Here is a 14,146-nt window from a genome sequence, read left to right as displayed (position 1 = left end):
CCCCTTTCCCCCCCTTTTTTTTTTTTTTTTTTTTTTTTTTTTTTTTTTTTGAGGCAGGGTCTTGCTTTGTCACCCAGGCTGGAGTGCAGTGGCACAATCATGGCTCACTGCAGCCTCGACCTCCAGGGCTCAAGCAATTCTCCTACCTCAGCCTTCTGAGTAGCTGGGACCACAGGCATGTACCACCACACCCAACTAAGTTTTTAAAAAATTTTTGTAGAGATGGAGTCTCACTATGTTGCCCAGACTGGTTTTGAACTCCTGGGCTGAAGTGATCTGCCTGCTTCAGCCTCCCAAAGTGCTGGGATTACAGGCATGAGCTACTGTGCCCAACCATGTTTTAACTTTTAATGAGAGGAGAACCACAGGGAAACCTTTCTGGGTCTTTCCCAACTGTCAATCAAAACAAAAAAGGGCTGAGGAGTACAGGCGGTGTTGATAGGGGTATTTCAAAGTCACAAGAACTTTGCTATCATAGCTGGCCAAGTACTTTGACAGAGCAGACAGTTGTGTTGCTTAATTTGAGCCTCACAGGAAAAGCCCACTTCCACCTCATATTACTGGTCCCATTGTCCTTGCAAAGTAGCTCTTGACCCTAGCTGTGCATTAAATTCATCTGGGGAGCTTTTCCAAACTAGTGATGCCTGAGTCTAGGGGCATCTGATTTAATTGGTTTGACGTGAGGCCTAGGTATAAGTATGCTTTTAAAAAAATATTTCTCCAGATAATTCTAATGTGAAGCCAGATTGGAGAACTATGGCTAGTTCATGCTTGCAATTCCACTATACATTCCATTGGGTAAAACACTGTGCTTTCTGTAGTCACTTGTTAAAACACAAGTACTCTGACAAGAGTAAATAATTAAGCTACTTTTTCCACTCTTAAAACTTAGCATGATTACTCAACAAAATGCTTTCTAAAAGTCACTTGAGTAGAAAAACCCACCAAGTTCACAATATTGCCCATGGCTGTCATAGCCTGCTGTCACATCTTTTACATGATGTAGTTACTGTCTAACCTGTTGTATGAGTTCTTATTTTATACACTATTTTTTTTCCTTGAAGTTGGGGTAGTCAGTAATTTAAAAATAAGGCTTGTGGCCGGGCATGGTGGCTCACGCCTATAATCCCAGCACTTTGGGAGGCCAAGGCGGGTGGATTACAAGGTCAGGAGATCGAGACCATCTTGACTAACACGGTGAAACCCCATCTCTACTAAAAATACAAAGTCAAAAGTAGCCAGGCGTGGTGGCAGGTGCCTGTAGTCTCAGCTACTCGGGAGGCTGAGGCAGAATGACATGAACCCGGGAGGTGGAGCTTGCAGCGAGCTGAGATGGAGCCAATGCACTCCAGCCTGGGCGACAGAGCGAGATTCCATCTCAAAGAAAAAAAAAGAAAAAAAGTCTTGTAACATAGTCAAGAAGTTATTTAAATAACAAGTAGTAGAGTCTTGAGACACTGCAATTGTGTTTTTGCCTCAGGGCCTTTGAATTGGCTGTTCTTCTCTCTAGAAAACTGTTTCTCCCAAATAGCTTCACAGCTAAATCCCTCACCTTCTTCCAGTCTTTGCTCAAAGGTTATGTTTTCATGAGGGTTACCATTCTTACCTTATTTAAAATTGAAACCAGCCACCTCACCCACTACACTCTTGAACCTGGTAATCATGCCCTTTTTTGTTGTAAGCTATAATACCTAATATAGTCTGAATATTATATATTTTACTTATGTATTATGTTTGTTGTCAGTCTTCCCCTGCTAGATTTTAAACTGTACAGAATAGGAAGTTTTATCTCTTTTATTACATTGATGTATCCCAAGTGTCTGGTAAAATACCTGGCACATGGTAAGTGCTCAAAACTTACTGATTAAATTAAAGCAATTGTATATTCATGCTTATGCAGTAAAATAAATTACTTTGAAATCACCTTTAATATATATTTTGAAATACTGATTTCTTTTGGAAACATCACTTTTGATGTTTTACACTGAGTACAGTTACCATACTATATAATTTAAAATCCCCTTTTCAACTAGAAAAAAGAACATATCTATATATCAAAGATAATTTTCTCGTTTTTATTGATAAAAAAAATTTATTATAGGCTGGGCCTCTAATTAGTGGCTCATGCCTATAATCCCAGCACTTTGAGAGGCTGAGGTGGGAGGATCACTTTCTCCCAGGAGTTTGAGACCAGCCTGGGCAGTAGCGAGACCTCATCTCTAAAAAAAAATTTATTTTAATTAGCCAGACATGGTGCACGCCTGTAGTCTCAACTACTCAGGAGGCTGAGGAGAGAGGATTGCTTTAGCTCAGGAGGTTGAGGCTGCAGTGAACCATCATCACCCCACTGCACTCTAGCCTGGGTTACAGAGTGAGACCCTGTCTTAAAAATATATATATTATAAAACACAATAAAATTAGGTAAATAGAGTACCATAGGATTCTACAGAAACCAGAAGTTGGTATATTAATTATGAGAAATTGGATAATGCTAATAGCCAGGGCAAGAAGCCTTTTATTTTTTCAATAAAGTACTGAAAGGAAAGAAAGAATCCACTGATAGACAAACATAGTATCATTTTAAAGAGAATAATAGTGTTTCATCCTATATTTTAAAAATTTATCTACTGTAAAATGTAGAACATAAAATAAAGTTTAAGAAATAGGATCAATTAATATAAACACATGTTGCATTAGTTATAAATTATGAGCAGTTAGGGGGAACAGGTGCAGCAGGTTGGGTATAGAGGGAGGGATATTTGGGAATAGAAATTGTCCGAGTATGAGGGCGTGTGTGTATGTGTGTGTGTGTGTCTGTGTGTGTTTGTGTGTGTGTGTGTGTGAGAGAGAGAGAGAGAGAGAGAGAGAGAGAGAGAGAGAGAGAAAGGCAGCTGGGTGGGGTGGGGGAGAACTGAAGAGATAACCAAAACCAGAAGGTAAGACCAACCTAGGGGACTCACCTACTCATACAGAGAGACACATAGATAAATAAGCAAAGCCAGCTTAAGTCCTTTAAAGATCATAGCACTGAAAAGAATATGAGGCTCCCCAATAAGTAATTCAAAATAAATTCAATATTACATTGTAAAGTTTTAATTTTCCCCCAATAACTACTACTTCAATGCATTTTAAATTATAAATATCTTAGTATATTTTCCCCCTCATTTTTTCCTGGTGTGCTTGTTTTGCTAGTGGCTAAGCTCAGGCCTCCTGATTGTTGATTATCCAGGCCATATACAGTACTTAGAAAGAGACACAGTCGCCGGGCGCGGTGGCTCAAGCCTGTAATCCCAGCACTTTGGGAGGCCCAGACGGGCGGATCACGAGGTCAGGAGATCGAGACCATCCTGGCTAACATGGTGAAACCCCGTCTCTACTAAAAATACAACCGGGCGAGGTGGCAGGCGCCTGTAGTCCCAGCTACTCGGGAGGCTGAGGCAGGAGAATGGCCTAAACCCGGGAGGCGGAGCTTGCAGTGAGCTGAGATCCGGCCATTGCACTCCAGTCCGGGCGACAGAGCGAGACTCCACCTCAAAAAAAAAAAAGGAAGAAAGAAAGAGACACACTCTTTGCAGTATCTTCATATTGTTTGCTAATAGAGATATCACCTGTTGGTGTCTTGTCCCATAGGCAAGATAGATAAAGTTAGTGCAGGAGTGAGTTTGGTGGCTGGAGATTCAACACCTCTGTTTAAAACTTCTATCCCTAAATCCTTGTGTAGCCTTGATCAGATAATTCACATTTGCTCTAATTCTCTTGCTTATATGATGTGCTGAATTGTCCCAATCTTCAGAAATTTTATATGGTAGCTACAATAAATGAAAATACTCACTCACCTTAGGGGTATGGACAATAGCAGGTTCTGCTCCAGGGCCAGGTTGGAGAGCTGAGAACGCCTCTGCAGGGCTCCAGCTTGGAACAAACTCACAATGTTGTTGTCCAAAAACAAATGTTTCAAGTCTTGGAGGTCCTGGAAGTCTTATGCTGTAACTCTCTGAATCAGATTATCGCTGCAATCAAGTTTTTGTAGCTTTACTGGTAGTCTGAAGGGCAACATTTGGAGGTGGTTTGGGGACAGCTCAAGAGTAGTTAAATTGGTAAGGAGCTGTGCCCCATTGATGGAAGAGAATACGTTTTCTGACAGGTAAAGATGGCAAAGATTCTCCAAGTGTTTCATGTCTCGAAACCTTACCATTCTGAGCTAGTTTCTTTCCATCTGTAAAGATAGCAAGGATTTGGGTAGATTGACAGGAACTTCAGTCAGAAAGTTACCACTGAAACTGAGAAACTGCAAAGACTATAGAGAAATAAAGAAGCTATCATATAAGATGTAACTTATTATTCTCCAGGCTCAAGTGTGTCAGATGGGGAAGTATCAGGGGTCCAGCTATAGCCTCCATACTGTTACCATCCAACATCAAACTTTGCAAACTGACAAGGGAGGAGAATGTACTGGGAGAGAAGGAAGAGATCAGGTTGTTTTTAAGTTCAAGGATTTTTAATTTCTTCAGTCCTTCAAAATCTGATCCATGTATGACATTTATTGAGTTATCATTTAGTTTTAACACTTCAAGACTGGCTGGGAGAGCACTAAGGACTCGTCTTAACTTATTTTTTCCAGAGTTCTAAGGTCTTCAAAGTACTCAGAGCTTTGAAGGTGTCATTTTCTACTGACTCTGTTCCACTGGCCAGCAGAATAGAATCTTCTACAACCAACATTCGGATGAAGTCAGACAGCTACAAAAAATGTGGAGGCAGGGAAGGGGAAGAAAAAGCAATAAATTAATATTGTTTAAAAAATACCATATACACTGTCATTACAATACTAATAATACTTCAGATTTCTCTTCGGGTTCTATTTTAAATTATCTCTTGGAAAAGGGTTGAAACTCAGATCCTGAATATTTTTATTTATGATTGATAACATAAGTGTAAGGTATGAAAATTATTCTAAGCACTTTCACACATTATTGATAGACACATAATATTGGCCAACTTTTACTACATATTCTCTGACCCAGCAAATTTACTTCTAGGAAGAGATACAAATTGCAAAATGATTCATGCACTAGGATGTTTTTTGTTGTATCATCTCATAATAGCCATAAATTGAAACAATCTGGAAATCTCTTACCAAATTGTTAGTAGTTTCTAAATCTAGAGGGTAAGATTACAAAGGATTTTCACTAGCTACATTTTGCATCATTTAACATTATGAATCACATATTTTAAAAAGGCATTAAAAGTTATAAAAATGTAAATGTCCCAGTCTGTTATCACTAGGATGCACTTACTGAAAACACTTTCAACTATATTGTATTTTGGAAAATGAGCCTGTTTCCTATACCCAATTTTCACTTCACCAATGAAAAAAAAAAATCATAAACAAATGTGTACATGTTGTCTCCCTCCATCTCTGTAGAGCAAAGAGTTCATTTGTGCATATATCCCAGACCTAATGCCACTCTTGCTCTAGAATTTAGATATTTGCCAAATCTGATATACTTTCTTCATATTTTGCAAGTTTCCCTATCTCTCTACATGCCTGCCAACCTCCCAGCTTAATACCCATGTCTTTTTCTCAATGATGTAATTATCTTTACTTGGTGCCAGGAGTAAGGTTATGTTTAAGCAGAAAAAGGAATTGTTCTGTGTTTTCTTCAGGTTGATAAATCTTCACAAAATTTTCAATCTGCCTTAGAATTCAATGAAGCTGGAATTTTCAGTATACAATTTCATGTGTCTTACTATCCACAGTTTTTAAATATTTGACTTAATTATGCAGTTGAGCACTTTCATAATACCAATACATGGTTAACACCTTCAAGGTGAGTTAATTTTGTATCATATATTTATTATAGGTACTTATATTCTGGGAAGATATGTGATGTGAATTATCATGTATTTTTAAACATCTCCTAATATGTTACGGACTCTCCAGTTAAAATTTCCATAAATGAATATTTTTAATCATAATAGATTTGGCAGTTGCCTTGGGTTACATATTGCTGCTAACATTTTATATTTTCTTAATGATTTATCAGTTATATTGAATAGTCCTAGTCCCAATAATGATAGAGATTTTATTCTTGCATTCGTTGAGTATCTATGAGTGCCAAGTGCTTTTTTATGTATTATCACCAATCTCCTAATAACCCAGCAAGTTTACTATTATCAACACTGGCTTCTAGATGAGGAGACTAGGAGAACTAGAATGTGAAAGAATTCAGAATTTCAGCAAGGTCTGTTGAACTGCAAACCCCTTTCTTCCTTAGCTACACCATTTTCTACAGCATTTTCTATTGCATTTGGCCTGGAATTAATGTTTTTCAAAAGAGGCTCAAAATCTAGACACCAATCACAGAGCTTTAGAAAAGCAGAGATTTTAGGGATTATCTAATCTAAATCTCCCATTTCAGGAATAAAGAATTTCAGGACCAAAAAAGTTAAATAACTCGCTGAAGACTCAGTGTTCTTTACACTCCACTCTGAAATGTCTTTTTGTAGGCTTATCTTTTATATAAAGTCAGAAATGTCTCTAGACATATATCTTTATGTCTTGGACTGCTGAGATTCCCAAAAAAGAACTGGGTATTATATTTCCACTTATATCTGAGTGACTATACACAAAAGATGATTACTAACTATGCAATAAGTCTCAGAGATGACATGGATCAGAATGGGCAATTTATTTTGGGAATGGGCAAGGGATGGTGTCAAAGCTTCAATTTGTCTTGATTTCTATTTATAAAGTATACAGACTGGCCTAAATAGACTTCATATTCTTAAATGAATATTATTAAGCATAGAAAGCATTTTCTTTCTTTCCTCCTTTTTTTTTTTTTTTTTTTGTGTGTGAGGGTCAATAGAGATTACATTTGATTATTAATTAAAATGGCTACAATTTTAGAAATATTTACTATATTTAATTTTCACAAAGCCCTAGGCATAAGCATAATTATTCCATTTTCAGAGAGGGAAACTAAGGCTCAAGAAGGTGGAATAACCTGTCCAAGTATATCCTTTTCTAGTGGAAAAGTTGGGCTACTAACCCAGGTTTATCTTACCCCAGTGCATGTATTTTTAGCCTTACTGCTATAACATCCTTTAGCTGAAGAAAACAGAGGTGTGGTACCACATAACAATGAGGAAGACTCCTGCTGACTTTCAACTTTTCAGTTGGGTTTGCAGAGCTGACAAAGGGAAAAATTTCTGCCAGACCTATTTTTCCATTTCCATGGCTTAAGCAGGACCTCGAACAATTACGTGGAAAGAGATGCTTTTGCCCTAGAGCTAACCTTGGGGCTACTGGCAGCTTTTCCAATATTGCTTAAAAAGCAAGGCCAGTAAAATGAAGTAAGGCACAGGATAGCTCCTGCTAGCTTTCCCAGGAGAGGCTTTGTTTCTGGTTTCAATCCTGGGCAGACCCTGCTGCAAGTAGGAAAGGGAACACACCCTTTTCTGGCTCCTTATAGATCCAATGTACAACGAAACTGACATACACACAAAGTGATGGTTTCAGACCTGTGTGAACCAAGCCAGGAAGGAGTTTGTAAAACAATGCTGGATTTTTTTCCTGATCATCAAAGCAACATTTGTTCTCTCCAAACAATTTTTAAATTCTGGAAAATATAGAGAGTATAAAATAACCCATAATCCCCCTATTCAGTAATGAATCCTTGTTTATATATTTCTTAGGAAGAATTTGAAGAAGCTTCTTCTCTTCCACAAAAGAAGTACAATCATTTTAACTAACTGCTACCATAACTACATTCCCATTTGTCTTCTACCTCTGAAGACAATAAATCACTTTTGCTTATCCATTTGAATGGCAATAGTGAAGTAAACTTAATGATTTTTTACATATGTAGACACAAAGTACTGAACCAAACCTACAATCCTCTAAACAGGAGTGACTTGGGTCACCTAGCATACTGTCCATTTGGTATCACATGTAATCAGCTGTTCGTTGTGTATTTCACTCAACACAGTCAAGCAGTTCATCATGGCTTGAGACTAAAGTCTGAGTTAGTGCATAGCAACAGAACAGGACAGAGGAAACAAAAGAATGAAGCTGAATTCCTTTCTCATGCTATACACAAAAATTAGTTCAAAATGGATCATAGACCAAAATGTACAAGCTAAAACTGTAAAACTCTTAGAATAAAATATAGGCATTACATTTTCATGAACTTGAATTAGGTAAAGCTAGCTTAGATATGATGCCAAATGCATGAGTGATAAAAGAAAAAAGTCAGGTGTTGTAGCTCTCGGCACTCTGGAGGCCAAGGCAGGTAAAGAGCAACTAGTAAAGAAAAAGCAGTTGAATATATGGGGGTACAGAAAGTGAGAGAGCAAGGTCTGGGGAGAGGTGTGAAGGATGGAATCAAGGGCCTTGAATACAAGGAGAGACATATCCTCTCTGGAGAAAAGAGTTTGCAAAAGTGGATGGAGACAAATTTGTACACAGTGAGCAGGAACTGAGGGAGATCAAGTCTTGTCATGATTTGTCAATAAAATGGGAGGCCAGCTATTCATTGAGAATTAGGATAGCAGGAATTGAGTATGCAACCCAACACTCTACTGAAGTTTTGGAACATATTGAATGATTCTGTAAATTCAAACCCAATAAACAGAATGTACATTGTATTTACCAAATGCAAATGAGATATGGTCACTTAAAATTTATGCAAGTGAGATATGGTAACTTAAAACCTAAGTATTTTTAAAAGAGAAGTATCATTGGTCAGAACTTTCATCAACAAAAAGAACTTTCATTTTCCTTAACAAAACAATCCTGTCTTTTATTATGTTTCTGTTGTGAACAGTCCTTACATGAGATAATTACCTAACTTAAAGTCAGGGAAGTGGCAATGCTGCTGTTCAATGAAACTAAACCAACGACAAACTGACTCATCCAATAACTGAATTTAATAAGAGGTATAATTTTATCTTATTGGCTACAAAGTACCAGTGTGTAATCATTACTAGGATTAGTTGACATTCTGCTTTCAATAAACATGTCAAGTCCTCAGGGCAAATATTGAAGTAGCTTACCCTTTAACCAGGTGTCTTGCTTGAAAATTTATACCTAATGGGGTCAGACTTGCTATCTGGTGTTAGGCACTACAGGGTTAGAAGAGGAAAGCAAACAGATGGAGACGAGACAACTGTGTTTATTGAGCCAGGATCTAAATACCATGCTACATATTTTAAACTCTATGTGTTTATGGGACACCCATATGAACATTTCTTAACCAAATTAAAGGGATGGTGTCTCTGTTTGAAGGTAAGGTACACTCACCTGCTGCCTCTCTGCACCTGGCTCACAGAGAGGCATTTCTTTATCTTAGGATTCAGATCTTTAAGGGAGAAGCAGTGCATAGTAAAGGGAAAATTAGACAGCCATAGAATTTTCCATCTGGAAGGGGCCTGGGATCACCTATCTAATCTAACCTTCGCACTTCATAAAGGTGCTGCCCCAAGATTTTTTTAACAGCCAGCCTAAGATAGTCATATATCTAATTAGGGGGGAAACTGGGATGAGAACTCTAGTCTCTTAATAACTTTCAGAATACCAGAGATCAAAAATAAAAGTTCATTTATATTATATAAGTCAGACAAATCCATAGCACTCTTTTCAGTACCGTCTGCATAAGTGGGCATAAAAATAAAAGTCATAATTAAAAGCACATAGAATGGGAACTGTGGGTAACTCGGCAAAACAAAAAAATTTATTTCCTCTGTATAGGTTTCTACAAAGACACTGATACCTGACTGATACACAGGGTTTGTGTGAATTCTTCTGATATACTGTGTTCGCTTTGGTAGTCTGATGTTGCTGTATCATCTTCCATCCATGGAATAAACAAAACTACACTTTCCCCTGAAAGGATTTATTCTTAATCCTGGGGACATTAAGTAGCAGTATACTTTTTGTTAAGCAAGAGTCATTTTTACTTTGCAGCAACATAGATCTGAATGTTTTTGAATACATATTAAAATAGAATATCATTAACTATAGATTCTGACTTTTGTTGTTGTTTTCCTAAAAATAAACATCCAGAGGCATATACCCATCTCAATACTACAGAGCAAGCAGGTAGCTAGTTCAACTATCCTAGCTTGATAACTAGCACATTTAAGTTATGATTATTTAAAATAAATTTAACAACCCCACACTTGCCCCTCACACTGTCTCACGAAATAAGATTGCAATAATTTGATAATAATAAATTGCCACATGATATAGTTACCTGGAGGTGTTGAATTTTTCTGTGGCTAATGTAGAGCCTCTTGATGACAGAAGGAATACTTGATGGTACCTCTGTTAGTCTGAAGCATTACACCGACTGCATAGAATCACAGTTACATCTTCCATGACAGTTAGGATTAAAACCATTGCTGAGAGAGCAAAATAAAGAAAGCATAAAGCAGATGCATCTTCCACAACAGGGGCGCTCAGATGTAGGTAGCTGTTCAGGTAATGTCTCTTTATACCATGAAATCTGATGATAAAATCTCACGAATGTGTACTCTGTCAATGTAAGAAGGCAGTAGAGAAAAATTTCTCAATTTTGGTTAAAATGTTAGCAACAATTACAAAGGGGATTAAACATTAATAAGCTGTCTTAATATTTGTAGGTGAGCAAAACCCTATGTTATTTATGGTTTTGAAAGCTAATATGCAAACGCCTCTATTATCCGTAGTTTCCTTGTTTTATTAAATGTGACACTAGGGAATTAGTGGGAAAAGACAAAGAGCTGTTTTATAATGGGCCATAAAACCTTTGAATTTTGTGTGACCCTATATTAAAACCATTTTTGTGGGACTGAAACAGGCAGGTGTTGTCGTCTCACATTAACTAGTAAGGGAAAATAGGAAGGTTTTCTATTTGTTACTGCTGTTTCAGTAACATTTTATTGCTAAATAAAACAATGGCAGTACAATGGCAAGATACTTAGAGGCACAGATAACTTACTAATTTATCACTTGATCCACCCAAATATAATATTTGGGAAACAACTTTGTCACTCAAAAATATTGCTGATTCAGAAAACAAACCTCAACATGGGTCAACTATTTTCATCTATTTTTAATAATGATAGAAAGGGCCTCTGGCCGCTTCAGAGAAAGTTGTCAGATATGAAACCTCACTGACTACAGAGGGGAAAGCTTCACTTGTCTAGGCACTCCTTTGATGTGGCTTTTTTGTGTTGCTCTGAGCATACCTGTTTAGGATTTCAAAAGCATTCTATGCAAAAAATTATATAAAGAAGATCTCTACCCACAAATGAAGAACTTTATTTCCTAATGCCAGCAGGCCTCAGCAGTTTGCTTTAATGAAACCCTTAATATTGAAAAGATTCTTCAGTCTCCTCTTCAACTTTGCCTCTCTGCTATAATTGTCATTTGAAATGTGAACTCTGAAAATCTGAGACAGGTCTCAGTTAATTTAGAAAGTTTATTTTGCCAAGGTTGAGAACACATGCCTGTGGCACAGCCTCAGGAAGTCCTGAGTGGTGGTCAGAGCAGTTTTGGTTTTATACATTTTAGGGAGATATGAGACATCAATCAACATACGTATGATGAACATTGATTCAGTCTGGAAAGGTGGGGAGGGGACTTCCAGGTCAAAGGTAGATAAGAGACAAATGGTTGCATTCTTTAGAGTTTCTTGTTAGCCTCTCCAAAGAAAGCAATCAGATATACGTTTATTTCAATGAACAGAGGGGTGATTTTGAATAGAATTGGAGGCAGGTTTGCCCTAAGCAGTTCCCATCTTGACTTTTACCTTTAGCTTAGTGATATCGGGGGCCAAATCACTAAGATATTTAGTCCCACAAGATATTTTCCTTTCACATTTCCTTCCTTTTAATTTTTAAAATCTTTTGGAGAAAACATTTTAGAAGAAAATGAGTCTCTGGTCTCAGGTTTCATCTGATCTCTCATGGTTAGGATGGTTTATTCCTAGTCAGGTGGGTCTCGAGATATTAGGAAAGCTCATTTTTAGAAGGTTGTGAAGTGTCATGTACTACAAAAGAAAATAGGGGGAGGAAGGGAGAAAAACAACAACAAACAAATAACACTCTGGAAAATCAATATAGGCCACATTACTCTGAAGCCCATACATCAGTAGGCAGGTATGAAAGTGGCTTATGTATGTAAATAGGTTGCTGTTATTTTCTTCTGAAGTTTAAGCTGTCTAGCTTCAGTTCGCAGGGCTTTACGAAAGCACAGCTTAGTTTTCAATGACTCTGAATTAGGAAAAATGGGAAAAAAGGAAAAAAAATGAAAACATTATTTTAAAGTCTTCTAACCAAGAAAAAACAGAATTTGATCCAAACTATAGAAGATAATAAAAATTGAAAAACATTAGGCAAGACTAGAATCTAACAACAGGTGTACTACAGTTTTTGAAAACTAACTTTTCTCTCTCCACTTTCCCATTTTTACTAAAGACAAACCATAGTAGGACTAGTTTGCTTTATTATATTTGGCCTAATTATTTGTATACAGTGCAGCAAGAATAATTAATTTTTATATACTGTTTTTTTTTTCTTTTGAGATGGAGTCTCACATTGTCACCCAGGCTGGAGTGCAGTGGTGCAATCTTGGTTCAACACAGCCTCCATTTCCTGGGTTCAAGCAATTCTCCTACCTCAGCCTCCTAAGTAGCTGGGATTCCAGCTGGCTAATTTTTGGGGTATTTTTAGTAAAGATGGGGTTTTACCATGTTGGCCAGGCTGGTGTTGAACTCCTGACCTCAAGTGATCCACCCACTTCACCCTCCCAAAGTGCTGGGATTAAGGGCGTGAGCCACCATGCCTGGCTTACATAGGCTTTTACATTGGCCTTGATAGAACTTTGTTCCATAGAAGGAATAAGCCGAGCCCAGTCATGTATTTATACTATTAAATAACTATGATTTGGGGGAATTCCTCTCCTCTTGAGGTTCCAAGATAAACCTTGGGTCCTGGACTTGTCAGAAAGTACATTCCTTACTTACCACAGGTCAGGAACCCTGTACAGGAACTGTGTAGACAAAGGTATGTGGACAGTTTTTCCAAGGAGTTTTATTGACTCAGTCAATAAAATTCCTAAATGGAAAACATTTCTAAATGGAAAACACACCATTCCAGTAAAAGTTTTGGTAAAATAACCAGTTCTCCAACTATGTCCTGTTACAAATGAAAACAGATTCTTATTGCACTTATGCTACTAATTATATTGTCACAAGTTAAGAATACTCACAAATAGTTTCCAAATTCTGTAGCAATAAGGTAGAGAGAAATAAATATGCTCCAAATTTCATTCATAGGAGTATACTTTACTCAATTGTTAAAATTTGTAAATAACTTAAAGTTGTTGACTCCGAAAAGCAAAACAAAGGATCAGCAATGTTTTAAGCAAAACTTAAAAAGATTACTTCAGTCTTCTATTAGTTTAGTCCATGAAGTTAATTCCCGTTCTTCTTGATATTCATGAATATTTTAGCTCTCCATGAGTACTGAAAGTTTTTCCTCTATTCTGATGTTACAATCTTCAAAATTATCAGAAACCTGCATTCAAGAGCACCTGTTAGAGTTTATACAGGACTATAAAACCACCTTTTAATGAGGACCAAAACAAGACAGTCATTGTCCATGGATGGCAAAAAGTTTCAGGATAGCCATACTCAAAGACACAATTGACAAGAAAATTTCTTACCTGTATGGCACACAATAATTTAATGTAAATTATAATTATTACTGATAACATACATTAAGTCACATCAAAATTATAGGAATTTCTCATAATTTTAGAAGAGGTACCAATAACATATTTATACAAATATAGCCCAAAGAAAATCAAACACCATTTTATATTTGACAAAGCTTCCTGTGTAATTTTTATACCAAATAAGCCAAATATGTGATTTTTGAGTTTAGGGAACTTATTAATAACATCTTAAAGGATTAATTAGGTCAGGAAAAGACATAATGTATAAATTGATTTTGGAAAGTTTGTCAATTACCAAAGGTTTAAAACACTTGGTATTTCAAAATAGGATTACAGGTCATTATAAAATAAGTCATTCATTTAACCAAAGTGATAACCCAAGGATTTAAAAAAAAAAAAAAAAAAAAGGCAAAAACCTTCATA

At 36.9% G+C, this 14,146-nt stretch overlaps 1 long non-coding RNA gene and 1 pseudogene across 1 annotated transcript in view; both read right to left on the bottom strand.

Moving 5' to 3' along the window:
• LOC108523004 (nephrocan-like) overlaps window positions 1–13,274 on the bottom strand; it is a 19,549-nt pseudogene extending 6,275 nt beyond the window's left edge.
• Window positions 13,275–13,279: 5 nt separating this feature from the next.
• The window catches only part of LOC108523006 (uncharacterized), a 20,787-nt gene continuing 19,920 nt past the window's right edge, over window positions 13,280–14,146 (bottom strand). The window contains exon 4 of the long non-coding RNA XR_001883663.1: window positions 13,280–13,563. This is a non-coding gene — a long non-coding RNA (uncharacterized LOC108523006). The remainder of the gene's footprint in view (window positions 13,564–14,146) is intronic.

The sequence above is a fragment of the Rhinopithecus bieti genome, unplaced genomic scaffold (assembly GCF_001698545.2).
Source record: "Rhinopithecus bieti isolate Rb0 unplaced genomic scaffold, ASM169854v2 scaffold_70066, whole genome shotgun sequence".
Taxonomy (NCBI): Eukaryota; Metazoa; Chordata; class Mammalia; order Primates; family Cercopithecidae; genus Rhinopithecus; species Rhinopithecus bieti.
This window is presented reverse-complemented; position numbering and strand designations above follow the sequence as displayed.